Here is a 25,797-nt window from a genome sequence, read left to right as displayed (position 1 = left end):
TGCCAGGTTTGGCTCGTTCCCCAGGAGGATGCCCCGAGCTGGGGTGAGGGTCACAGCCCCCCAGAGGGACAGCACGTGGGCACCCCCTGCACCATGCATGGCACAGCCACGGCACACAGAGCTGGGGCTGCTCCTTCTGCATCAAGTGACTGCAGTTATCAAGCACTGACAAGTGGCATTAAAATTTATTAGCCAGCATAAAGTTTTATTTAAGGGATGGCTAGAGATTTAGTAGGCTCTGCTCGTCCCTACTTTGGCTGTCGGTGTCACCTCCAACAACTGCCAGACACAGCCCCACAGCTCCGAGCCACTGGCTGTGTGTATGGGATGGGGTCATGGGGACACTGAGCGTGCAGTTCCCCTCCCTGGCAGGTCCCATGGTGGCCCCGCTCCCCACGCCCGCTGCTGCCAGCCCCACCGTGCCACCCGCCCAGCGCCTGGCGAGGGAGCTCCGCCAGCAGCGCTCCCATTAATCAGTTTGGCAATCGTGAAATACACTACATGCGTACTGGAGTTTAAATCCTGGGCTCACTAATGGTTTACTACCCACTAAATCCCCTTCATGTTATTTAACTTTTAAACCTAAGGAATATTCCAAATCAAAGAGGCTCTGTGTCACGCTCAGTCCATCTCAAAGAGCCAGGAATTAACATCTCTTCATGGCTCGACAGTGCCTGCCGCACTGAACCACAGCTCTCTCCTTATTAATATTTATGATGGGGAGAGAAAGTTGCATAAATCTTAGTTGATACTTAATTAAACCCCACTTCTTTTGATTTCTTCTCTTTCAGCTTCGCTTAGTGTGGACTGTACAACTATTAGATGCTCATCCTGCAAAGAATAGCCTGGCACGCACAGCACACGCGCGGGGCTAAATAGGATTTAATGTCTGCGGCCACCCCTGCTTATCTCCTGTGAACGGTCCCCGCTCATCTGCTGGCTTTTGTCATCTTGGGCTTGCTGGGACGTCGGCTGGAGGCTTAAGATTATAAAGGCCCAATAGGCTAATGTGAGCTGTGGCTGGAAAAGCACAAACCAAACTTCAGCCCCTTTGTTTTGTTTTATCTGTGTCTCGTGTCTGATCTTTCGTGTGATTCATAAGAAAACAGTTAACACGCAGCTGACATATCTTTGATACAATGATCATACAGAGGAAGCAGCTTGACCCCTGAAGGTTCTCGCATACGGCAGGATTGACACTTCACATTGACTTTGCTTCAGGCTTATCAACAAATCTAAGCCAATTTTATTAAAGAGCCGTGTGTGGTGTGTGGAACATGCCAGTTAGAGACAACTTCATTTATAGATGGCTCAGAAATCAGGCAAGTGCTTGGCTGATTTTCTTCTCATTCATGTTTTCACTTTGCTGGCAAATTTAACTTTAAAAAACTCGTTGTGTGTTTCAGTGAAGGATGGAGAGCGGTAAAGCCCCTCAACATTTCCTGGCCCTTTTATTAAGAACTGCGAGGGAGGAGGCAGGTCCCTGTTTCAGGGTAATAAGGTCTGGCAATGAGTAAGCGGTGGCTGGTGAGAAACGCAAAACGCTGCCGTTGCGGTCTGCCCCAGCCGGCCGGGGCAGTAAATCTCCCCGCAGTTAGTGCCGAGGGAAATGCTGCCACACGCCCTGCCCATGCAGGCTCGGTCAGACCTGGCCTGCTGAGGGCGGCTGGAAACCCTTCCTGCACCGCAGCCACCAGCGGAGGCAGGGGAGCAGCAGGCGTGCGGCCGGGGGGTGAGAGCCCCCTGTGCCCCCGGCACCCTCAGTGCCCCCGCGCCCCTGCTGCCCCCAGTGACCGTGCCCGGGACACCCCCACACTCCGGCTGCTCCCAGGGCTCCTGTGGCTGCTGTTGGGAAGGACAACTGGGGGAAAACCAACTCCCCAGAAATACCACTCCAGCTTCAGCTAACCTCTTCTGGGTGGCCACGTGGGCAGCGCTCACTTTTCTAAACTGGTTTACCAGGTTTGTGCTTTATTTTTTAGCTCTATTTAATGTGCATGCAATATTTTTAGCACCGAAAGAAGACCAGGGCAGGGTCCCTCAGGATCAGAAGCGGGGCAGTAAGCAGCCAGCAGGATCCGCTGCTCTGAGGCATCATTTGGTAATTATGTCTCTTTTTATTCATGCAAATTTTATCAATATTATTTATATATTCAAAGCCATTTATAAATAATATATACATTTATGCTAAGGTAATTGCCTCAACTCGATTATTTGTCCCAGTTTTTATTGTCTATCCAGATGCTGAATATTAAAAGTATGTTTTCTTGTGTACATTAGTAGCTCAGAGCTGGATGCCTTGTCATGGGAACAGCACTGCTGCATCCGTGTGTGTGAGGGGAGCAGGGAGAAGGTGCAGGGCAGCTTTGAGACCACGGTGCAGGAGTGGAGGGATGCAGGAGGGACCGGGAAGAGAGCAGGGAGCATCCTGGGGCTGGGGGCTGTGCTGGGGCCCCAGGTGAGGGCCGTGCACAGCAGTGCTGTCTTGCCCCAGTGTTTTGAGTGCCCCACAGAGCATGGTGCTGCCTGGGAGCCCTGGGAGCCCTGCTGTGCACAGCTCAGGACGAGCACTGGAACATTCCTCCCAAAAGCAAACACAAAGTGTGCCAGCAAAATGCCCCAGGCAGCCCCAGGTGGGCTGTGCCCTCTGGGAGGGGCACAGTGCCTGGGAGTTATGCACAAACCCCATCCCAGCATCGCTCATATCCGCCTCCCACCTCCTCACTTACCAAAACTTGACATCGCAATGAAAAAAGATTAGGAGCATTGACAGGCCTGCAAAGGTGACAGCTACAAAGAAATATGGAGCAATCACATTGTCAGAGTGCCTATTAGGAACCTAAAAAACCTCAGCTCTCCTGCACAAGCAAAACTGATTTATTGCACAGCACAGTTCATGAACTCATCAGTGGTTTTGCATGGAGAAGAGATGGATTTTCTTTCAGATGTTTATGGTGTGAGCAGACTGTCCTGAAAGTTATTGTTTGATTTAATAAAATCAGTAGTGCTTGCGAGGGTGAAATAGGAACAGACCTGGATCTCCATCCAAAACATGAGCTAAAACCCATCCTGAGGCCTGAGAAAGGCCCACACATTGCTGATAATGTTGCTCAGGAACGACCAGTACGGCCCTCACCGAACGGAGGACCACCAGCACGGAGCAGGGCTGTTCTCCTCCGGTGGCAGCACCTGGCTGGGGTGAGGATTATGTTTCTGTCTCCCAAGAAACTCAGACCATGTAACCTTTTCTGATTGCCTTCCTCATTAACGTGCAGCTTCCTCATGTGTTAGCGCAGCGTGTGGCAAGCTGGTATGACTGCTGTGCTGGTGCTGGTGCAGCAGGAGCAGCACCTGCAGCGGCTGCATGATGCCTGCAGCACGGTGCCCACAGCCTGATCAATGCCCACAGCCTGATCAATGCCCACAGCCCGATCAATGCCCGCAGACCGATCAATGCCCACTGCCTGGTGCCCACAGCACAGCGCTGCAGCAGCCGCCAGCACGTGCTCCCGAACCCCTCCCTCCGGAAAAGGGAGTCTCGGAGGTGTGAAATGAAGTAAGAGGCTTGGCTTTCTGACAATCTTGTACTTCTGTTAAACATGTAAATGTTTCCTTCTCCTGCATAGGATTATGCTTCAGATGCCCCGGGAACAGCTGTGGTTTATGTAGATTTTAAAGGTGAACTTTCATGCTCAGTGAAATTTTAAAAGCAGCTGATTTACACATGAATCCATTTCTCTGCAAGTGCCTATGTAGCTGTTTCTCTTCCTTAATGGCTTGTGACTGCAGAGCCGTGCTGCACACAGGAGGTTCCCTGGCGGAGGAGCCCTGCCTGTGGCCGCCCGACTGCCCCAGCCGTGGCCGCGGCCCTGTCCCCTCGTCCTGGGCACCACGGCCCGGCCGCGGCAGGGGTGCGGCGGGGCAGGGCCTGCGTCCCCCATGGGTGGTGGAGGCCACCGCAGGGCTGCGCCCACCTCCACCTGCTGGGCGGCTCTCCCGAAGCCAAGAAGCCGCATTGCAAACACAAAAGGAGCGCTCCTGCAGCTACTGGTGCAGACCCAGCCGTTCGGTACAGAAGGTTGTTCATGGGCAGCAAGTGCCGGTGACTTGACCGTCTGCAGAGCACACGGAATGAGGGATCAGTGGGCTGGTGTTGCCATTTAATGCTGTTTATAGCAAACAGTTAAGAAAAACTCATGACTGCAACTGAGCTGCTCTGCTCCATCACATAGTGCTTCAAGGGGCGCACCCCCAGGTTTTGGGGCTGCAGGACGTGACCTCAGGCACGCGGTGCATCAGGGACCGGCCCCGCGCCGGCTGCCATCACCGTGCGCTCCCGGCCACGTCAGCACCGGTCCCTGAGCCCTCGCTAGCCCTGACCCTTTAAAGACGATCTCTCTTTTTCCTTTAAAAACACAAACTTTAAGTGGCTCTGAATAAAATAAAAGAGAATAACTGAACTGTGAAGGGTGATGATTGTATTTCTTTCACTTGTAAGAGAGACCTTTATAACTCTCTTGGGAGGAAAAAAACAATAATGGTCCTTCATGGATGAAGTGCTCTAAATATGGTGTATATTTTTTAAAATACCAGTTCTACAGTTATTGAAACAAATTATTGTTAAATGCATTTACAGCATAATAACTGTGCTAATTTGCTGATAAAAAGCATCCAGCGTTAAACCCCCCATACATTATTTTGTCATTAGCATTTGTTAGCTCCTCTTAGGTATTTTCAGACAGAAGGCTTTGTTCTGTATTTAGCACACAGGCCCTGCATTCCTCGCTCTCCCCTCCCTGTGGGATTTGCTTGTGCGCAGAACTGGAGCTTTTTTTTTTTTTTTTTAACTTCATGTTTAAAAACGGAAAATTTATTTCATTTCATTAATGGGCAAGGGAGGGGAAGGGAAGAAGGGAGGAGGGCGCGTGATTTAGTGAGCAGCGTGTCACGTGCTGGGCCAGCGTTAGCAACAGCCGGGCATGGGCGCTGCCCCGAGGGCTGTGGGGCTGTGCCAGTCCCCCCGGGCACGGGGCACAGACCCACGGCACCTCCCCGGCCGTGGCCTCACGCTGCTGTCCGCCACATGTGGAGGCACCAGGCTGCACCGTGCTGGGGCCTCCTGCACAGCTCCTGCCCACTGAGACCACCACTGCGGGCACCCCACGAGCAGCATCTGGGCAGCGGGTGTCACCCCATGGGATGAGGATGGGATGGGGATGGGGATGGGGATGGGGATGGGGATGGAGATGGAATGGGGATGGGGATGGGGGTGTGATAATAGGGACGGAGAACCTGGGCATGGCCATGCCAGGAGGCGGTGGGGCAGGGTGGGCGGAAAGGGGCGGCACGAGGATGCCTGTCCCTGAGCATCCCCCTGTGTCCCAGCGATGGAGCTAGAGGCACCGCTGCTGCGGGGACAGCCCCGTCCATCCCCACCGCTGCTTCTCCATCGGGCGGGGTTTTCTAGAGCCACTGTTTCCATAGCAACTGTACTGCGATCAGATCATCACCAGGGAAAAAAAAAAAAAAAAGGGAAAAAAAAAAAAAAAAAGCAGCTTTATTATCAACACAGATCTTCCCAAATTAACCCCTTAACACCCGATGAGCACCAAGGTGGGACTCAGGTCTCATGTCTGGCCGTAGCAGGAGCTGATACCCACTCCCATCTTTCTGGCCTGGTCCCCACTCTCCCATCTTGTCAAAGCCCCAGTTGCAAACCCAAAAGATGGCGGTGGACCTTTTCCATGGACCTTTTGAGGCTGGGGGTTGCTCTGAGTGATCACGTCTCAACCAAGCCCTTGAAACATCCCTGGACAGAGGTTTTTCCCCTCCAACACCAGCTTGTGACGTGTCAGAGAATGCACCTAGGCACATGGCGAGCGTGAGGGACAGTGGTTGAGCAGCCCTGCAAGGAAAGCTGTGGGAACTTGTCCTGGACCAGGTAGGCTACACCATGTGCCATGGGCCATGAGGTCTCGTCCTGCTCTCCGGGCACACACCAGCGCACTGCTGCTGTAAAGCCTGGCGTTGACATGTGAGGAGATAGTGTGGAGGAAAACATTTTCATCAATTTTCAATTTAAATGAGGCTTGAGAAAGGCCCAGACTGATAAAAGGCATCAGAGGATGGGAAGTGAGCACGCCTCCCATGTCCCTGCCTGCCGTGCTGTCGTGAGCGACAGAGGACGCTGCTGCACCCAGGGCAAGGCTCCCAGCCCTGCCCGCCGCACGCGGTCGGGGTCTCCTGCGTTAATGAAACATTAATTCTCCCAAGTCCCCTGGGAGCGTGTGAGCCTGTTGAGTGTCCCTCGCAATCATAAATGTTTATTATTGGCCATGTTACTATCAAAACTTTAAGTCATCCATTTAAGCAGCATCAATAAAAACACCAGCAGTGTGAAATGTGTGTTTCCTCGTGTAATGCGGTGCTCGGGGAGCCGTAGGAGTGACATATGGATCAGGTGGAGGGAGGGACGGGGAGCTCCGGGCTTGGGTCCCAGCCCACTTACCCCTCCTAGCTCCATTTAAAACGGGAGATATATATTTCCCCCCTGAAATCCTGAAATATTACTGCTAATTCTCGGTATGAATGTTCTCTGACCCTTCCTGTGGCCTCCAGATGCAGCCGTAGCACAGATAAATAATGACAGTAAGTAGCGAGGAGGGAATCAGAGCTCGGCAGCGAGGAGCGGTGGTGCCGGTGGTGGTGGAGCCACCTAACACAGTGTGGCCAAGGGGCTTTTACGGGGCCCGGCTCGGCGCCCCCGCAGTGCCGTGCCCCCTGTCCCCGCAGCTCCGTCCCGTGCCGGAGCAGCCGCGTGTGGCCCCACATCCCTGCTGCCAGGCTCCCCCCGCTGCCCCGAAACTGATGGGCTGCAGAGTGAACACCTTAGACAAATCAATTAAGATAGCTACTGTATATTGATTAATACCCCAAGCTATAAAAATATAATTGATTACCTGAAGAAGAGCAGAGGTAATGTACAGAGAACCTGTCTGAAAAGTGATCAATACTTACATTCAGGAAACTCACCCAGGAGTATAATTGGACAAAGCAGAATTTGGGCCAAACCAAGCACGGGGAAAATAATTTTGCTAACAACAAGCCATTAGGAAGCCTGCAGGACTGACCGCCATCTATCCCAGGTTTAGTTTATGGCCACGGCAGCTGTAGTAACATTTTTATTTTCATTCCTTTGGCGAAGAAAGTGAGCCCCTGGGACCTGCTGCTTTTTCTGCGGCTGCAGCTCTCCAGGTGTGGGGAGGAGCTCCTCCAGGGGCAGAGCTGGGCCATGCTGAGGTCCCCTGAGGTTACTGCCATGGGGGGGGGGGGGTTGCCTGGCACAGCCTGGTGTCACTGTGCTGAAGCGGAGCTGTCCCTGCGGGCACATGCATCTGCTGGCCCAGCAAAGCCGGGCGGTGCGGGCAGGGTGGGCAGCCCCAGGGTCCGACGTGTGGGTGGAGGCAGGAGCAGTGCCAGGCAGCCTCCCCAGCTCCCCTGAGTTTGCATCTGCCTCCCGGCCCAGTGCTGCAACACTCATGGGAAGAAGTTGCTGCAAGGGGAAGAGGGACGGTCCTCGCTGGAGAGGGGGTAGGCTGCAAGACCTGTCTGATCTCTGGCTGGCAGGGGCAGAGCAGCCTCTTGCCCCGACCTGCCTGCAACGGGGCTCAGCCAGCTCTGCTTTGGGAAGCCGTGGTGCAAGGATGCAAAACGCTTGTTTTTTCTGACCAGCCTGGAAGCACCATGTGGACAGAGCCTTTTCCCACACCAGGCAGCCCCAGGACCGCCCACCAGCACATGCAAATCTCGGGATGTTTCCTGGCTGCTTCTGAGCCTTGGCAGCATCTTGGTTCTGGCTGAGACTCGCGGCGAGGCTCCAACCCAGCTCTGCCGAGCGCCTTGCTTGCCTGCTCCTCCTTCGCCTGGGAAACGTGAGCCCAGAGCACGACCCTGGCCCAGTGGAGCAGCTCTGCTCCAGGCTGCAGCCCAACACCAGCCTCCCCGGAGCCGCCTGCGTGGCACAGCCTGCAGGGGCCAAGTGCTGGGAGCCCCGGTGTCAGCGCTGTCCCAATGAGCACCCACGGCCAGGGGCAGCCCCAGCATGGGGACACTGCCTGTTGTAGAGGTACTGATCCTTGCTCCATCGTTGGCAGGGTGCTTGTACAAACGGGGGTGCCAGAGTCGCTTCCTGCTTCTAACAGGGCAAGGCAATTAGCGAGACATGCCGCGAGATTACAAAATGCAATGAAATACTTAAAATCTACCCTCCAGACTAAAGTAAATCAGACATGACTTTGACAAGGTGAAACCAAAGTGATGAAACCAATCCATTGTGCTTGGGGAATCGATCTCCCCAGCAGGGAGTAGAGAGGCCATCGATTCACAGCCTCAGCAGTCAGGAATGTCAAGCTGCCTGATCTAAATTTCTATATGCATCACTCCAGATTAAATGATGGAGGAGCAGGCCGTGTGCAGGCATCCACCTGCCCGGTGGCACCTGCAGGGACCTGCAGGCTGCAGGAAGCTGCAAGCCGTGGGGTGCCTGCTGGGTGCCTCCTGCCCCGAGGAGCTGCAGGGTGCTGCCGGCCGGGGGGGGGGCAGGGAGCATTCAGGGGGGTCAGACACCTGCACCCTGCCCGAGCACCAGAGAGGGCCCAAGTATTGTAGTCGCACTGTGAAACCTTCTGTAGTAATTAAGATTTCATTCTTAAGAATTAAATATTTATCTGGAAACATGAGCTCTGGCTGTGAAGACCCTGGGTTGGATCCGTGTCTCCGGACCGGGACGGGGGTCAGGGCCCGTCACGCGTGACAGCACACTGTTGGGGCAAATGCAATCAGATGCTTTGTCATTGTCATACCAGGCAAGGCCATTAGTTTTGTCAGTGTGAGAATAAAGAGCCGTCTCTGGGGAGAGATGGAAAAACTCGATCCGGCTCCCAGCAGCCCTGAGGGGGTTGTGTTTTACCATTTCTTTATGACTTACCAGCTGGAACAAGAGCAGACTTAGCAGTCACGAGTGGCAGGAGCATTTTCTGCTTCCATCTCCCACCGGGAGTTTGTGACAGAATAGCAGGGACTTGTGGTAGGAAGCTGAAAAGCCAGAGAACAGATTGAGGAGGGGAGGGAAGATGGTGGAGTTTGGTTGTGCCGAACCTGAGGTACTTCTGGTGTGCACTCTGCTCTGCCTCACCCCGCCAGTGGGCAGGGGGCTGCGTGCCCCCAGGTTTGGGCGTTTGGGGGACGGGGCACTGCCCACAGCTCGTGTCACTGCACTACGCTGCTCGTCCCTGTCTCACCGAGCTGCCTTCTTTTAATTGTTAGCGTACAGTACATTTTCAGCGCAGAGATGCTCAGGTGTAAGTTATGAAAACCAAGCAGCCACAGCAGAGGAAGGCTGCCGGGGGAAGGCTCGTGCCCCACAGCGATGCGCCCTGCAGGGCAGGCAGCCGGGGGAGCTGGGGCTGTGCCGGGCCCACCAAGGCGAGGGACAGCAACCGGCCCCTGGTACCCGGCTGGGGTGCTGGATTTGCCTGCAAATAATGCCTGATCTATGCACTCTTAAACAATGATCAGAATAAATACATTTGGCCTCAACTTTTTTCATGCACTGAAGGAGTAGGTTGCTCTTTTTAAGCAGTTGTATCTCACAATGTATTTAACCATTTGGTAATAGAGATGATGAGATAATACACAAGTAATTAAAAGTGACCGTGGCCTCTGTCTCGCTGCTAGCCAAGACACAGGACATCCTGCCATTTACCAAACAACTGCTTCTTTATTTCTGTCACGTTTGCTGCTTTAACACAGGGACATGAGCCATTTCTAAGAGCCATTTCCCTGGGAAAGGTCCGGGTGGGGTCGGGCAGCGGGAGCCTGCAGCCAGCTGCCTGCGCCACTGGGCAGCGGGGACACGGCCACTGGCATCTGGAGAGGGGTCTGCAGAGCTGCCCGCGGCCCTTGGAAGGGAAACCATGTGTGATGGACAGGAGAAGCAGGTTGGTATCAGTCAAATAATCCCTCTCATTAGTCTTCTGTAAACCAGGAGATAAGGCAGTGAAAGGGACAGCTGCTCCTTCTGCCGTGAAGTGGGTGGGGGTTTCCTGTAGCAAATTTGTCAGTGACAGTAGAATCTCCCACATGAAGGATTCCTCCAGAACACGCTCAGGTATAGCTCAGCTTGCAGCAAAGCTTTATCAGCCCTTCCTCCGTGCCGACCCCAGGAACCCAAATCTTTCTTAAAAGTGCTCTTAAAGAGGCACCGCCAAGCGAGGGTCAACGCCCAGAGCACTGATGCGCGCTATCTGGCGGTAGTGCAAACACACGGGCACGTCCTCACAAGACACCCAGCCATTTTCAAAATGGCATCCTTGAAAACATGCACATTTTTTTTCCCAACGTTTTTTAAAACTTAGGCACAGCAGTGTCTGCCAGCAGAGCACAAAAGAGTCACGAGAGGGAAGGGACGCTGAGCAGTGCAGCCTCATTGTCAGATCTGTGCAAGTGCAAAGCCAGGCAAACGGCGTTACAGTAGCTGCAGAAAAACTGTAAGCCTTAAATATTTAAAATGTTAGCAGTGTGATAAAGATATAAAAGCTTCTAAATTATTTGCTTATTTTTTAACCTCACAAAATCCATTTGCAGTTATTTGTAGCGATTCCAAATGAAACATACACTGGCAAACACAACTGAAAAAAGGGAATAATCTTGGTACATGATAATTGTTTATGCAAAATAAACTGTCACTGCCAATGTTTGGCATTAGTATACATCTTTGTTGACAGTATGTTAGTAATGTTCTATTTTCTGTATGAGTTGTTATGTTTGCAATTACAAGATTCGAAATACCACCCGGCACCTACACCAACTTCAGCTTCCCACTCCTTCGCATCACAAGATTTTTGTATTACCTGAAATCTACTTTCAAAATTTCATCTTTCTAGTTACAGATTAAATAATATTAAGCGTTATTAAACTTGAAAGATTTGTTTCCAAGTAGCAAATAGATTCCCCATATTATTCTTTACTGTAAGTAGTTGTTGTTATATCTTATTCATCTGGAAAATAATTTCAAACAGCCATGAAAATAGCGGATTTCTCTCTGTTAAAATGATAGTCAGAGCCTAGGCTGCTGACATATAGTAACATGATTCACTTGGACAGTTACTGACTGCACATCCAATTCATTTCTTCTCTAGAGCACCAAGTTATTATCTGAAATGCACAAGGTGTCTGGGGGTAACATATGATCAGCCAGGGACGCTTTTGACGGCTTGAAGAGCAATCAATAAAAATTGTCTCCAGCAGTTTTGTAGAGTATGGAAGTTGGTGGTGAAATGAAGTGATGGAGATTAACTAGTGGAAGTCAATGCCCTGGTGCTGTGAACCCTGTTTTTTAATTAAAGATCCAAAGCTGCTTTTCAGTTGAATAGGGCTTTTTTCCCCCATACCAAATTCTGTGCTGAAGGATAACTTCCCTCCACTCTGTGTGTGCATGAGTGCGTGTGCACCATGTAATAACTGCTGCTTCCTCTGCCTGCCCAGGGCTTCTGTGCCTCTGCAGCCTGACAGCGGGATTTGCGTTAGCTGGTGGTGCTGGCTGTGCTTCAGCCTGGCACAGCCCCGTTCCCTCCTTCCACACACCATTTAGGAGAATGCTTTGCCACTGTGGATGGTCACTGTTGCTCACTCTTTGGAAATGAATTTTAAAGATAATCTTTAAAATCATATTGCCCTAATTGACATTCTTGTTCCCAGCTCCATCACCCATCCATACCCTTCATGGACAGCTCTGCTTTCATCCGCTACAAAAAGGACCTGTAATCTACGAGCCTTACATGACAATCATTTAACTTTGGTCTCATATTTATGAGTCTGCATCTACTCTCTCTGAGGTTACAAGTTTTTCAATTAACATTAACGGTGTGGGTCTGGGTTCTGTACTCCTTGCAAAGAATGACATTTGTTTTGTGAGTAAGCATGTTGTGCAAAGGCTGCTGTGCTTTATTGCCTATCTGCACAGCAAGGAGGTGTTTGCATCTCTGAAATGGGTCGTGGCAATGTCAGTGGAGGCACCTGCCCACTCCCAAAGAGCCAGGGACAACCTCAACCTGTCAGCCCTGAGGAAATCCATTTGCCTTTTTAGCATTTCTAGTGGAGGAGAAATACCTCTTTTTAAAGCACTCTTAATTTTCTTCCATTAAGCACAGTTCAAAGATGTATGTTTTTGATAGTGACATAATAATAAACATGTAAGGACTTGTTTACAAAGAAATAGTTACTGTTTGCTAAATAGGTTTAATGGAAAACAGCGAAGCTCCCTGCTGGGGTTTAGTACAGGACCGCTGTGTATGTAGGGTGGGCAGTCCTCAAACAGCATGCTCTTTGCTTCTCACGTATCAATTACTTGAGCTCAGAAAAGGTTTTTGTAACAGCTCCAGCACCCAAATATCAGATGATTGCATGCTTTGAAGCAAATCTTTCCTTCTGTCTATGCAAGTGTCTTTCCTATCTGTGCCATGTTTAATATCTGGATATATCTGGACAGCATCTTTCAAGCTAGCCTGGAGATGATGTGCTTCTACAAATGGTATGCATGTCAGTTGCTGTAACGAGATGCTACTTTAAGTGACCCCTTCCCAGCAGGGTGAGAGCTGCATAGCCTCTGGGAGTTCTGAACTCCAGCTCCTGAGAGCTGAGCCTGGCCCAGCTGCTTCAGCAGGAACCGGCCCACAGAGCTGGCCGGCCTCTCAGCCCTTGTCCTCGGTGCTTGCTGCCCGCCAGTGACACAGACCCCGTGCCGTTACCCAGGTGGGGGTCAAAAGCAGGCAGGGAAACTGCTCCGGGGTCCCGGGCCATGGTGGGGTCTGGCCTCTGCCCCAGTGGTTCTGCATGGTGGGGACGCGTGACCCAGGCGCTGTGCAGGGGGGTGGGAGCGGGGCCACCAGGTGCTGTGCTGCCTGTCCCCATGCCACCTACACAGCCCGATGGCCCCAGGTATCTGCCTGGGCTGATAGGGCCAGCCCTTTGGCTCCTGTGTGTAGTCCAGCAAGATGTTCGCAGGCACAGTATCAAGTAAATGGCAGAAGAGAAAAGGTGAATTGCAATTTGAATACGGCAGCACATGGAGGCAAAGGATGGGCTTAACAGCTTAATTTAGAGCCACTGAGTGGTGTGGTGATGGGGAGCAAAGTGCAAATGCTCGTGCTGCAGAGGTGAGAGAAAGACCTGGCCCTTGGCCCTGAGGGGCCCTAGGAGGCCCAGGCCACTGCCATCCAAGGAAGCAAAACCTCAGAACGCAAAGGAGAGAGGAGGGGGCACTGCAGCCGCAGGGGCGCCGCAGCCCAGCCCCGCTGCGCTCGCGGGCTCCTCTTGGCGGAGCCGCCCGGGCTCGGCAGGGCTCTGGGAGCCTCGCACCTCACACGCGTGCTGTAATCCACAAGTAGGGGTTGGCTGCATGGGTTTGAACTACACCACTTGGTTTAATAAGAAATGTATAAAAATAATAAAAATGGAAACTCATGGATATTATTTGTCAAGTGTGTGCCTAGCAACTCCCTGTTATTTCACATATCGTTCTAGTGGGAACATAAGTAAAACACATTAGCAGTAATTTAAAGTTGCTATGTGCATTGATTATTTATACCCTTACATAAAACTCCAGTCTCTCTGTGCAGTACACCAGCCTTGATAAACTGTGTATGTTAAATCACAATCTCCGAATATGTGGACAGAATCTCCAGGCGAATATTGTAGGTTTTTTTAATATATATATAGAGAGATAGATCCACTCTTTGGTAGTGACTTGTTTGGTTCAAGTGCATCTCTAAATCACACTCTACATATAAATAATAAATAAGGGAGGCTCATATCCTTAATATTATTCTCATGTCTTATTAAACTAATATTTCAAAAAACTTTTATTTTTCCTTTAGTTGCAGGTCACCGCTAAAGTTAAAAAAAATAAAAAAAAAATTACAATCTGGCTCTGATGCTTCACAGGAAGAATGCAAGAGTCCCTGGTAAAGCACAGGCATGAATGATTATTCTAATTGCCTGGAGATGCCTTCTGAGAGATGGAATAATTAAGCGGTGAGATGATTGAGACCTTCGGCACCTTTGTCTGTGTTCCCCCCCAGGCCCCCTCCTCCCAGGCACGGAGAAGAAAAGGGCCGTTTTCTGAAAGCATGTTTTATTTTTCACTTTATCACGACGAACATTTTATTTGATTTCTTGCCATGAAAAATCTTTCACTGCGTCTGGGCCATTTCTTACGGCCCTTTGTGCACAGCTTTACTTGCGGAGGGAGAGCAGAGCCAGCTCCGGCAGCGGCAGCGGGGTGGCCGGTGGGGAGGCAGCGGCGGCTCTGTGGCTGCCGGGGAGAGCCGCTGTACCTGCACGGCCACGGGGCTGTGCGAGCCTGATGGCACCACCACGGTGCCCTGGCCTGCAGGCGCAGGGGAGTGTGCCCTCGCTCCGGCTGCACGTGCCCTCGCCCTCGCGTGGACATGCGGCTGGCCTGGCTGGGCGCTGCTGGTGCTCCTGCGCGTGCACGCAGGCTGCCAGCTCAGGCTGTGCAGGCGTGGAGCAGCGCCAGCCTTCATGTGGATGGCACACCACCTCCCACCCGCCTGCCTGAACTGAGCTGCGGGTTATTGATGGCTGTTATTGTAGGAGACTTATATGGAAAGCCCCACCACACGTTTGCAACACCTTTGTCAGCGTGGCGGTGACTGCAATGCCATGGATAAACCAATGGCAATACTGAGAAAGCTCTGAGAGCAAATCTCTCACAGCTCTCCAGGATCGCTCCCAGGGCTGTGGGGGTAGCAGCGGCTCTGCAGGGCTACTGCCGTGCCACGGGAATTGCTGGGGAGCGTGCAGTGACTTGGGCAATTGGGCAAGGTGTGCCAGGCAGCTGGGGACCGCGTGCGCAAACACCTGCAGGATTCAGGGGGTGATTTCTTGGCTCTCTGTGGCAGCTGGGGAGGCAGCCGCCGGGTGCTCAGCTGCAGCCAAGCCAGCAGAAGCCACTGAGCTGGCTCAGGGGGTGATGCACAAGGGCGCCCAGAGGGACAGGCATGGTTCTGCCAGTCAAACCTGGAGTAAACATAATGCATCAAAATTTACTGAGAATTAACATCCCAAACATCTGCTGGAGCAGAGGGTAGTTTGGCAGATAGCTGTCACCAAGAGAGCCGTGGGGCCGCAGCTCTGCCGGCAGCAGAGGAGCTGGCCGAGCCTTCTGTCGAGCTGTGGCTGGGCTCTGCAGGTCCCTCAGCGCTGGCCGGGTGCTGCCAGGCTCGGTGCACAGGAGCCCACCATGTGCCGGCCTCGCGCGGCCGCGAGCGCTCCTCCAGCCTGTTCTGCCTGCAAGCAGAGCTGCCAACTGCTCCTGGCTCAGTCCTTCTCTGTTGGAAAATGCCAATTTGTCAGAAGCAAGATGTTTTGTAGGAACGTGTTGCCTTTGACAAAAATTTGTTTCGAAAGAAAAATTGGGGATGTGGGGGGAAGTTTCCCTGATAAGGTCAAAACATTCAGCTTCAACCTTTTCAGAACAGAACATTTCAATTTCCCACTCCAGACTGATATTTCATTTCAATTTTGTACTAAAAATGTAAGTAAAACTAGAAGTTAGAATTAAATGTTCAAATTTTCCTGAAGCAAGCCGTGTCTGTTGACCTGAAATTAGGCTTTTTACAATTTTTTTATTTTTTTTTTTATGGAGCATTTAGGAACCAGCTACTATTGCAGCCCAGCTTTAATTGTTCTCTCTGGATGGAAAGGTCTGGCTTTCTATTTTGCACTGGTTTATTGCCTGAAGAAAGGGTCTTCTATTTCTCATGGGGCTTGCTATTTTTATTGAAATATAAGCAACAAAATTTAAAATAATACATGACAATATTATCAAGGGACATATGAGACAGAGTTAGCATTGCACTCGTGTGACAGTAAAACAGGTAGGAGCTTCCAAGAGAGATGGATGCAAACATGGATAGTGCTTCAAACTCAGCTGTCTGCAGCTTGTCAGACTGATGGTACTGCAGTGCCGATAGTCATTTGCATAACCTTTTAAAACAAGGTTTGTTTACTACCGTCCCCCCCGCTCTAATTGCAGGGTATAGGATGCTTTCCCTAGAAACGGACACATTAAATGCTCTGTATTCTCAGCTCAGCTACATGAAGCAGCCATGCAGCACTGGGTAAATGAGTGGGCATCTGAGATCATGGGTGACTGCAGCACGCAGAGAAAGTCGTGCAAAAGGAAGATGCATCTTAAGTGCCACATCATGTACATGTGCACGTGGTTTGGGCAGTTCAAAGACAGTTTGTTCAGTGATGGGCAGTGCTATTATCTGATAATACCTGAAATCACTTTATTAGGTGCTATGTCCTGCCTCGGGTGAATTATTCCAGTGCTGTGACTCAGGAGAGCACTCACTGCTGGGGTGATGGTCTGCACCTGCTGCTGGTGCACAGGTATGAACGTGCTGCCTGCCAGCAGCCCTCCAGGCTCTGCACCTCTCACCCCTGTTCAAATTACACGTCTCTGTCAATGAAGGATCCTTCAGAACTCTCAGCTAAATCTAGGAAGTTTCTATCCTTAGCAGAGAGCTGATTCTGACCTTCCCAGGATGAAGCCCCTGGGCCATGCCAGTGCTGCAGACCCCAAAGGGCATGCAGACTCGCAGCCCCCAAATACAGAAGGAAAGGCTTGGGACGGGCTAAATCTGGTGGCTGTTTTCTGTGGTGCAGTGGGAGCCTCGCCGGGGCTGGCTTGACACTGCTGCCCTGGGCACTGCTGGGCACAGAGCGGGGCTGTGCTGGTGGCCGGGGACGCTGCGTGGCCGGGGCAGGCGCTGTGGTGGGATGGGTGGTGAGGGCAGGGGCTGGGATGGAGCTGCCGGGAGCATGGGGCATGCAGCATGTGTGTGAGCAGGACAGTGCCAGAATCCCTGCTCTCAGCTTGCCGTCTCCATGTTTTGAGGAGGCTGACGGCACATCAGCAGTTTGCATTTGAAAAGTGTCTTATAACTGTATCCTAGGTGGTGTTTGTTTCCCTGGCTGGAACCTCAGGGGTGCAGAAGTCATCTCTCCTGGTCTTGTGTGAGGCTTCACCCCCATAAATCTGTGCACAGAGGGAGGAAGGTGCTGCTGCCAGGTCACACCTCTGCAGAGCCAGGCGCAAGCCCCCCGTGCATGCCCATAACTGGGGGCTTGGGGTGGTGTGAGCCTGAGCATGCCTCTGCCCATCTCCTCCAGCTGGGGTGCTGGCCCCGGGGCCACACTGCCCGCCTGCTGCACGCCCCAGGAGACACAGCAGTGCTCAGAACCCTCTCATGCTCGTCCTTCTCCAGTGCTGCAGCCGCTTCTGCAGGTCTTGGCTGGCTCCAGCAGGTGAGGAGCCACATGTCTGAAACATTTTGTGCTCCCTTTGCTGGGCTCTGGTTATGGCAGTGTTGGTAGGGAGTGCTGGGCTCCTCTGGTGTTGCCTCCCTCCCCTAGCACGGCGCTGCTGTCGGTGGCAGTGACATGAGAACAATACTTTATGTAAATAACTTCCAAGCGGAGTTACTCATTATTAATGCAGACAGTTCTGAAGGCGAAAGCAAACAGCATTTGGCAGCAAGAACTTTTAATGAGAATGTCATTAAGGAATTCAGACTGCGAACCACAAAGTGATTCCTGGTGCACCCGGCTGACTTCTTTGCCTTTCTGTTTCTTGCCTGTCCACTAAACATAAAAATGTCATTTGTTTTTATAACCCAGAATCCAAGCTTTCTCTCTCTCCTTTTATTAACCAATTTATTAGCAGGACAAGAGCAGCCAGCTGGAGTTGGAGGGCAGTGGCCTATGAACCCTTTTTTTGCAATCGTCCTAATTATTTATTGCTATCAGACATCAGTGTTTCTATAAATTAAACCCTCTCTTCCCATAGCTGCCCCATGGGTTTAAATCAATACAGTGCATCTCACATAATATGCTATTATTAATAAGCAATGGCTTGAGATCATTCTACATAACATTACTCCATAGCCTAGGATGTGCTAAACCGGGGGGAGTGGGGTCGGGACAAGGCGGAACCAGCCCGGGTAAGGAGGAAGGCGGCTGGTGCCCACCAGGCAAGGACTGGTGTGGCCTCAGAAATGCATCACCCCGAAAACCGAATGAAAAGTTAAGATTTGAAGCGTTCATGGAACAGCATTTCTGGTCTGTGGAACATAGCAGCATTCTGAAATGCATTTCCTCTTGACTTGGAACAAAACTTAAACATTCACTGTAGAACAGGAGTTAAAAAACACACTTTAATTTAGAAGCACTGGAGCTGTCTTCTTAATAATATCAAATTGTTTCATAATGTATAAAAATATATTATCAAATACAATATGCTACATATTATAATGCTAAATAAATATTTCATATTATATGCAATTTTAAGCAAAAGTAATTGAAATAAGAATAGTGAATATATTTATTTTTTAATATTTTACCTTATCAAATCAAAAATTTCAACCAAATATAAAAAGGGAAAAAAAAAAGTTTAATCTTTCTCCCATCAAAGGTGTCATCAAAACTGACATCCCCAGGAGTATTTCCATTTCAATGAACATGCTTTCCATGATGGAAAGCTGCTCCCCTTTAAAAACAGAAGATACACTCTGCATCGCTGCCAAAATCCTCAGCAGGGTAAAATCGGGCTGATAAGCTTTCCTCCTTTCAGCGTGGGTTCTGAGTGATTTTGCTCAGTATCTGGCCTGCGCAGTGCTATTTAATCATGCTCTTGCCGTGTTACCTGCACTGAACACGGCCACCTGTACCTGCGGGCCTTGCCCTCGGACACCTGGGGCAGGCAGAGCTGAGGGACAGGCTGGGAGCTGTGCACAGCCCCATGGGGCCAGGTGGGGACCAGCACCTCCCTGACACCCGGCACGTCTGTGTGGCCCTGCGTCATCCCCCTGTGCTTCTTTTACATTTCATCTTTCACAAAATTGAGCATTAATATCATTCTAGTGTCTTAGTCAACTGGGATGCGACACAAGTCCTGGTGATAAAGGATGCCTTGGCTGGGCAGGTGTTAGACCCGAGTGTACGGTCACATTTCACCGTTTCTGTTTGCTGTTTACTTCAACTTTCCTGGACCGTGGCACGGGCCTGGTTTCCCTTCTGCCCCACCGTTAATCATCGCAGGGTTTGCTTTGTCTCTGCGCTCGGAGCGCTGTTTTTGCCTCTTCCTCGCATCTTCTCGTACAGTGTATTACAGAGAAAGACCTAACTGCAAAATATTTTAATAATGCAGATCAACTCTAGCAAATGAAAAATCCTTGGAGCTGGCAGTTCCTCTGCTAGCAGGCTAAGGACATGCTGGTCTCTAAGACGTGTTACTTCTTGTGCTTTTCTCCTTGGTCCTTACGAAAAAACTCCCCGTTTTCTCTAAAACAAAACAAACCAAACACAACCCCACCTGTCTGGAAGTTTCGCCATCACACAACAGGCAGCTCCCTGCTTCCCCTGGCATCTTTATAACATTATAAACGAGCCGAACGCCCGCGGCCGGACTTTCCTTAGCACCACTCACACTTCTGTGATGAAACGCCGCGTGCCCAGCCAGCCGGCCCTGACGCACGGCGCTGGGTGCGGAGCTGGTCCGCCCGTGCTGCACAGACGCCGTCAGCCCGCGGGCCGCTCTTGAGCGCCACGGCCCCGGTCGGGCTCGGGGGGCGCCGCGGGGCGCAGCAGCCCCGGGGGCTCGGCGGTGCCGGGCTCGCCGCGCCTCGCCCCGCGCAGCTCCGCCTGGCGGCCGCCGGGGGGCCGCGGACACGCGGGGCCGGGCTGCAGGCGCGGGGGCGCCGCCCGCTGCCCCCACGCTTGGCACGGACACGCGGGGAGCCCCCCGCGGGCGCTTGGGCTCGGGCCGGCGGGCCCGGGGCAGCCCGGGCGTCGGGCACCCGTGGGCAGAGGCGCCTCCTCCCCTGCCTCCTTCCCTCCCTCCCTCCCTCCCTCCCGTTCTGTTCCGTCTTTTTTTTTTTTTTTTTTTTTTTTTACATCTTTTCTCTTCACCCCTTTGTCTCTTCCTTTCTCTTTCTTCTCCTTTCTTTTTCTTTCTTCAGTTGAGATTAATTAATGGGTCATTTCTTCCAGGGAATTTGAAGGCTCTCTTCCCAGCCATCGCTTGGGCTAGTGCCAGTGTTTCATTGTGACCGCCCTGTAAATCCCATCTGTGGCAGGCTGAGAAAGAAAAGCACAGGTTTGAAAGACTCAGAGATTTTGCCCCTGCAATGAATTGCACAGTCTTTTCAAGGACATCTTCAGGAGTCACAAATATTAGCATAAATACTGCATGCAAATAGAGAAGAAGCCTCTACAGCTCCACTGCAAGAGTTGTTCTCTCCAGCACAATGTGCTGTACGATCACTGTTTGGGAACAGCCCTGCATTCAGAGAGCAGTCAAAAAAAAAAAACCAACTTTTTCTTGTTAAAAATAATTATATCTTGTCAAGTATGGTGGCATCTGCAAAATATCTGTTAATCTAAATTACATGATACTTAAAGAGCAGAACTGGAAGCTGTACCGATGGTGTTTTTTCTCCCCCTACACTTTTAGAAATTCAATTAACACGTTTGTACAGTCTGTGCGCCACTCGTGAAGGAGCTGCAGGAGCTATAGGATGCATAGGGGCTGTAGGAGCCAACCCTTCCTGGAGGTTTGTGCCAGCACTGTGTGACTCCTGTCCTACCTTACTCAAAGCACCACCTACAAAAGCCTCGTTGCTACTGAGCACCCCAGCGCCTGGGAGTCAGGGCAGCAGCCTTTGCAGACAGACAGGGAGCTTTGGCAGTGGCCGTAGCTGGGGCAGAGCTCACCATGAGCGCAGCGCTCAACGCTCAGTGCTCAACGCTTCGCTCACCGCCCCAGCCACGCTGCGGGGCCCCGCGGGAGGGAACCTCTGCAGGTGCTGCAGCAGCAGCCCTGCACTGCAATCCCTGAGCATCTCCTGGCTGTGGGCGGGAGGGGCTCTGTTCCTCCCTGACAGTCTCAGAAGTTTAGATATGAATCTCTTGATTTCTGCAGACTGAGTGTGCGTGGGCAGCATCAAAGAGCGTTCAGCCTCCTCTCTGCAGTGCACAATAGCTGTCCCCGTTCAGGACTTGTGGGGCATTGCCTGCGCAGCTGCTGGTGAGCGTCTAACTACCAGGGCGGACTCCAGACAAGAGAAGGATCCTTCAGAGACCCCTCAGCTCTCTCCCCTTCTGGTTCTGCTGATTGGGGAGAGGCACTGCATGTGTGAAGCCAGGGTGCTGGGAACATAAAGGCACCGGTGGTAGCAGGAACAGATGAAAATACCTGGTGCTACATCATGAGTCCTGATGAGCTTGTGCACATGTGCCCGGGAAGCAGGAGCTGGGACGATCCAAAAGGAGGAATGTGGCTACAAGCAGATTAGAAACACAAAGCCGTCTGAGCTGCACACGGCCACTGGGACTGCACAGCAAAGAGCAAGTGCTGCTGCCCCAAGCAGACTGCAGCTGATTACCAGCGACACATCCCAGGCTGTCTCTGTGGCAGAACAATGAGCCCTGGCACAGCCGCCGAGCTTCCTGGCACCTCCGCACTCCGGCTCTATCTGCACATGCACATCTGTGCCGCCGCCGCTGCGTGCCAGCCGGGGGGAGAGCCAGCCTGGCCATCGAGCAACATCCACAGCCATCATCCGCCCAGGCTCCTGCTATGCACAACACACTGCCTAACAGCTGAGGCCAGAAGCTTTTCCCAGGCTAAGAGGATCGGGGAGCTTTCAGATGCTCTGCCTGCACGCCTCTCATCTGAGCGCTTGGGCGGGGGTGTGCCGAGGTGCACATGTGGGCCAGAGCTGGGGAGAGGTGTGGGCAGAGGGAGCTGGGGCTTTGGCTCCAGCACAAAGCTCATTATCAAAACCTGTGAGACATTTGTTAGCTCGTTAGCACTCCCAGCTCTGGACTGCTGCTTGCAGGCTGGCACAGGCTGCTCAGAGCACGACGGGGCTGGGCACCTGCAGTCCAGTGCGCTCACCCACTGCCGGTGCTCCAGGTGCAGCAAGCTGGAGGCCAGCTTGTCCTTCTGACTCTGTGGTCCTCATCCACCCAGCAGCCAGCTCTTTCCTCTGGAAGTGCCGGAAATATCCAAGGGCGATTGCAGAATTTGGGTCCAGGCTTTGACAATGCACAAGAAGAAAAGACATGGCATTTCCTGAGGAGAGCCCCTTCCTGAAGGACCTGGCACTCAGTTTTCTCTAGTCCTGAGTGCGTGCAGCTGCGAGGTGCACTGCTCTCATGATGCAAACCGAACTGCCAGCACCCAAAAGGCAGAAGCCAAATATGCAGGCACGGTGCAGCCTTCCTGGGGAAAAGGTGTGCATTGTTAGGGACATGGAGTACTCTTAAATTCCTCACTGATGCTAGCTGTCACAGCACCACCAGCGGGGAACACTTCCCGGGCAATGCCAGCAGCCTCCCCTGCTGCCAGCGATGGCCTGGCCTCAGCTGCTGGAGCGGCACCACAGCTGGCGCCGGCCGTGCCCCGTCCCTGGCAGTGCCCAGCCCCGGGCAGCCGGCCCGTGCCCACACAGCTGCTCCCCGCCCGGTGCCCACAGCCTGCGTTTCTCCAGTCCGGCCTTCTCGGCAGCCTCGCGCACGCTGCGGAGCCTCAGCACGTGGTGTCCATGCCAGCCCCTGCGGAGAGCAGGAGACGAGAAGCAATCCCAGTGCCCGCACTGGCAGCCTCAGCTGCAGCGGTGTTGAGAAGGAAGTTATAGGGGTGGGCCGGGTGGAAAAAGGAGTTTGGGCAGGAGGGGGGGGGCTGAACGCACAGCTCACGGCAGGGCAAAGCGCCCCGTCCAGCACAGCCGCGGTGGCGTGTCGGTGCTGCTGCTGGCCCGCGGGCAGGGCCACGGGCTGCCCACCGCCTCGGCTGGGTGGCTGGCAGGGCCCCGCCGCGCTCTGCCTCGCGCTGCTGATAGCGCTACCACGCAACATCGCCCCCGAGCCCCGCCGCAGTCAGCGAGACGTCCGTGAGTGACAGCAAACAACCAGCTCCACACCAAGAGGCAAAGCAGGCTTTGACAAACACTCACTAGAAAATAATAAAGTGGCAAAATAATTCTGCATCGGACACACTTACCAGAGCATAAAGAGTCTGAAAAGGAGACAACATCTTGTATCATCTATCTTCCTTAAATACCCAAGCTGTGACAAAGTGGAAAGCAAAATTATGATGAATGATCGGACATATTTAGTCTGTACCTGTGCTCTTTAACTAGGCCTGGTGAAATGGGTGCTAATGAAAAGCAGAACACCTACCAAAAAGAGGAGATTTCATTGAAAACAAGTCTTTATTACAAATTGGCACTTCGTTTTCATAAAGTGCATAATGAAGGTGCATATTGTGACATAAATTAAAACAGGCAAGTGATGGGTCAGCACTGCAAAACATTACACAAAGACAAATCACCAGTGAGCCCTCGACAATGGCTGTATCTCATTTACAATTTTTCGAGTACATTTTCAGATTGTGAGGGAACACGGCTAGGTTTTGTTCATAAACGGCATGCCATCATTTATTTTACTGCCTCATTTGAATATGATGAATACTGTAGCCCTTTATTTGTTCACAACAACCAAATAATTGTAGATCCGTGGGTTTCTGGGCAATTAATCACATTTTTTTTCCTCCAACAATCCACTATAAACATGACATTGAACAATAAAGTACATTAACCTCTGCTTTGCACAAAAACTTTGCTTATTTAAGCAGCGCAATGGTATCGGCTCCCGCTCTCCTTCAGGACGCAGCCAGATGTGCCGGGGGTGCCGGGCCCCAAGGGACAGCACTGCCCGCAGCCCTCTGCCCGCCAGGACGTCTCTGCCAGCGTGCAGCACTGGGACATGGGAGACCTGACCTCGGCACTTGTGGGCTTCACCAGGAGCGGCACAGCTGCCACCATCAAAGTCATGGCACAGCACAGCTCGGCTCAGCACAGCTCGGCTCAGAACAGCTCAGCACAGCATGGCTCATAATGGCTCGGCACAGCTTGGCACAGCTTGGCATGGCACGGGTCACAAAATCTCAGCACAGCTTAGCTTAGAACAGCTCTGCACAGCATGGCACAGCATGGCTCAGGATGGCTCGGCACAGCTCGGCTCCGAACAGCTCAGCACATCATGGCACAGCAGCACCTGAAGGGATGCTCTAGAGCCACCGAAATTAGGAAAAGAAAGAGGGGAGAGATGTGTCAGGAGAGGAGGTGGAAGTGATGTGACCTGCAGCCTCTGCATCACCCGGCGGGAGCTGCTTCCAGGCGGGTCCGGCCTCCCCAACCTCCTCCCTGCCGGCAGCCCAGGCTGCTGCCCATGCTGGGACACGGGGACTGTGCAAGGCTTCTTTGCGTGCCTGACGAAGGCTGCTCCTTCAGCTGTGACCTTAATTACAGGCAGGATCACTTCAGTGAATTTCTGACTCCAAAGAAGATGGCCAAAAGCTTTCCAGTGGTATGGATTTCCTCTGTTTTCAGGAAAAAGAAATCCCAGATTTTTCTGAAATGAGAAGGCCGCCTCAGTGCACAGCCCAGGCTCCAGCTGCCCCAGGCAGGGCTGTGCCACGCTGCCCACGACAGGACACTTGTGCTGCGGCTGCCAGGTGAGGCGAGGGCCCTGCTGCCCCTCTGCTGGTCGTGGCACCAGACCGAGCCCTGGCTGAGCCCCGGAGGCTCTGCAGCACCTGCCAGCCCAAGGCATGGGGCTTGGCCCCAGTCCTCCCCACAACACTAAACCTAAACATATTATTCTTCCATGTTCCTGTTATTTTTAGCATTTTCAAAAATCCTTTTTTTTTTTTTTTTTTTTTTTTTTTTTTAAATCTACCATTGGGGATAGAGCCTGTCTGGAAAAAATGTGAGTGCAGCCACTGTTAAGCCATGAAAAGCAGCGACTGGACCGTTATCTAACACTGTTGTAAGGTTACTATTTATCTAGAGCAACTGAAGTTGGCACTCACATCTGGCGCCTGGTACTTAGTGCAATTATTTATGATTTCCACCAAGATTTAAAAGCTCATCGCCGGCCTTGTAATGCAGTAACTGATTGCACTGCTAATGTAATTAAGAAAAGATTATGATGTCCACGTGGCACACCAGATGGTGGCATTCATAGCAATCGGCACACACAACTGGCAGACAACTGCACAAGGGCAGTGAGGCTCAGGCAGCTGGAGCGCTTCGTTTCGTGCCACACGCTCAGGGAGGAGGGAGGCTTCAGCCGGCCCGCGCCGCATGGCACCCGCCCCGGGCACGTCCCCGGGGGCCTGGCACCGCGTGCCCTGTGCCAGGCAGCCCTGTCCCCCGCACCGCGGGGCTGCGCAGGGGTCCTGCCCAGTGGCTGCACACGGCTGCTGCTGGCGCCTGTCCCCGCTCCCTGCCCGCGCTCTGCGGGGCTGCCAGCTGGGCCACAGGGCAGAAAGCAGGCGGCGAGCAGCGCCCACAAGTTTCCGAGAGCTTCCCTCATGTTGCCCCCCCTGCGGGAGGTGGCCTGCTCTTGCCAAGTGGTGCTGAATTTGACTTCTGGAAATGGAGAGTGCTCCGCGTGGCCCGGAGACCTTGCCCTGGCCGGAGACCCTGCAAGTCTCCTCTGACATCCTCACCCTCGCCGGGACGCTGCGCTCCATGTGGGCAGGAGAGGCTCCTCCGGGCACTGCTGGGCACGTTATGCAGGATTAATGCCCATGTGCTTGTTGGACCTTCTGTTGCAGAAATAATGCTGCAGCTTTGA

The sequence above is a fragment of the Aythya ferina genome (genome assembly GCF_964211825.1).
Source record: "Aythya ferina genome assembly, chromosome: 20".
Classification (NCBI taxonomy): domain Eukaryota; kingdom Metazoa; phylum Chordata; class Aves; order Anseriformes; family Anatidae; genus Aythya; species Aythya ferina.
This window is presented reverse-complemented; position numbering follows the sequence as displayed.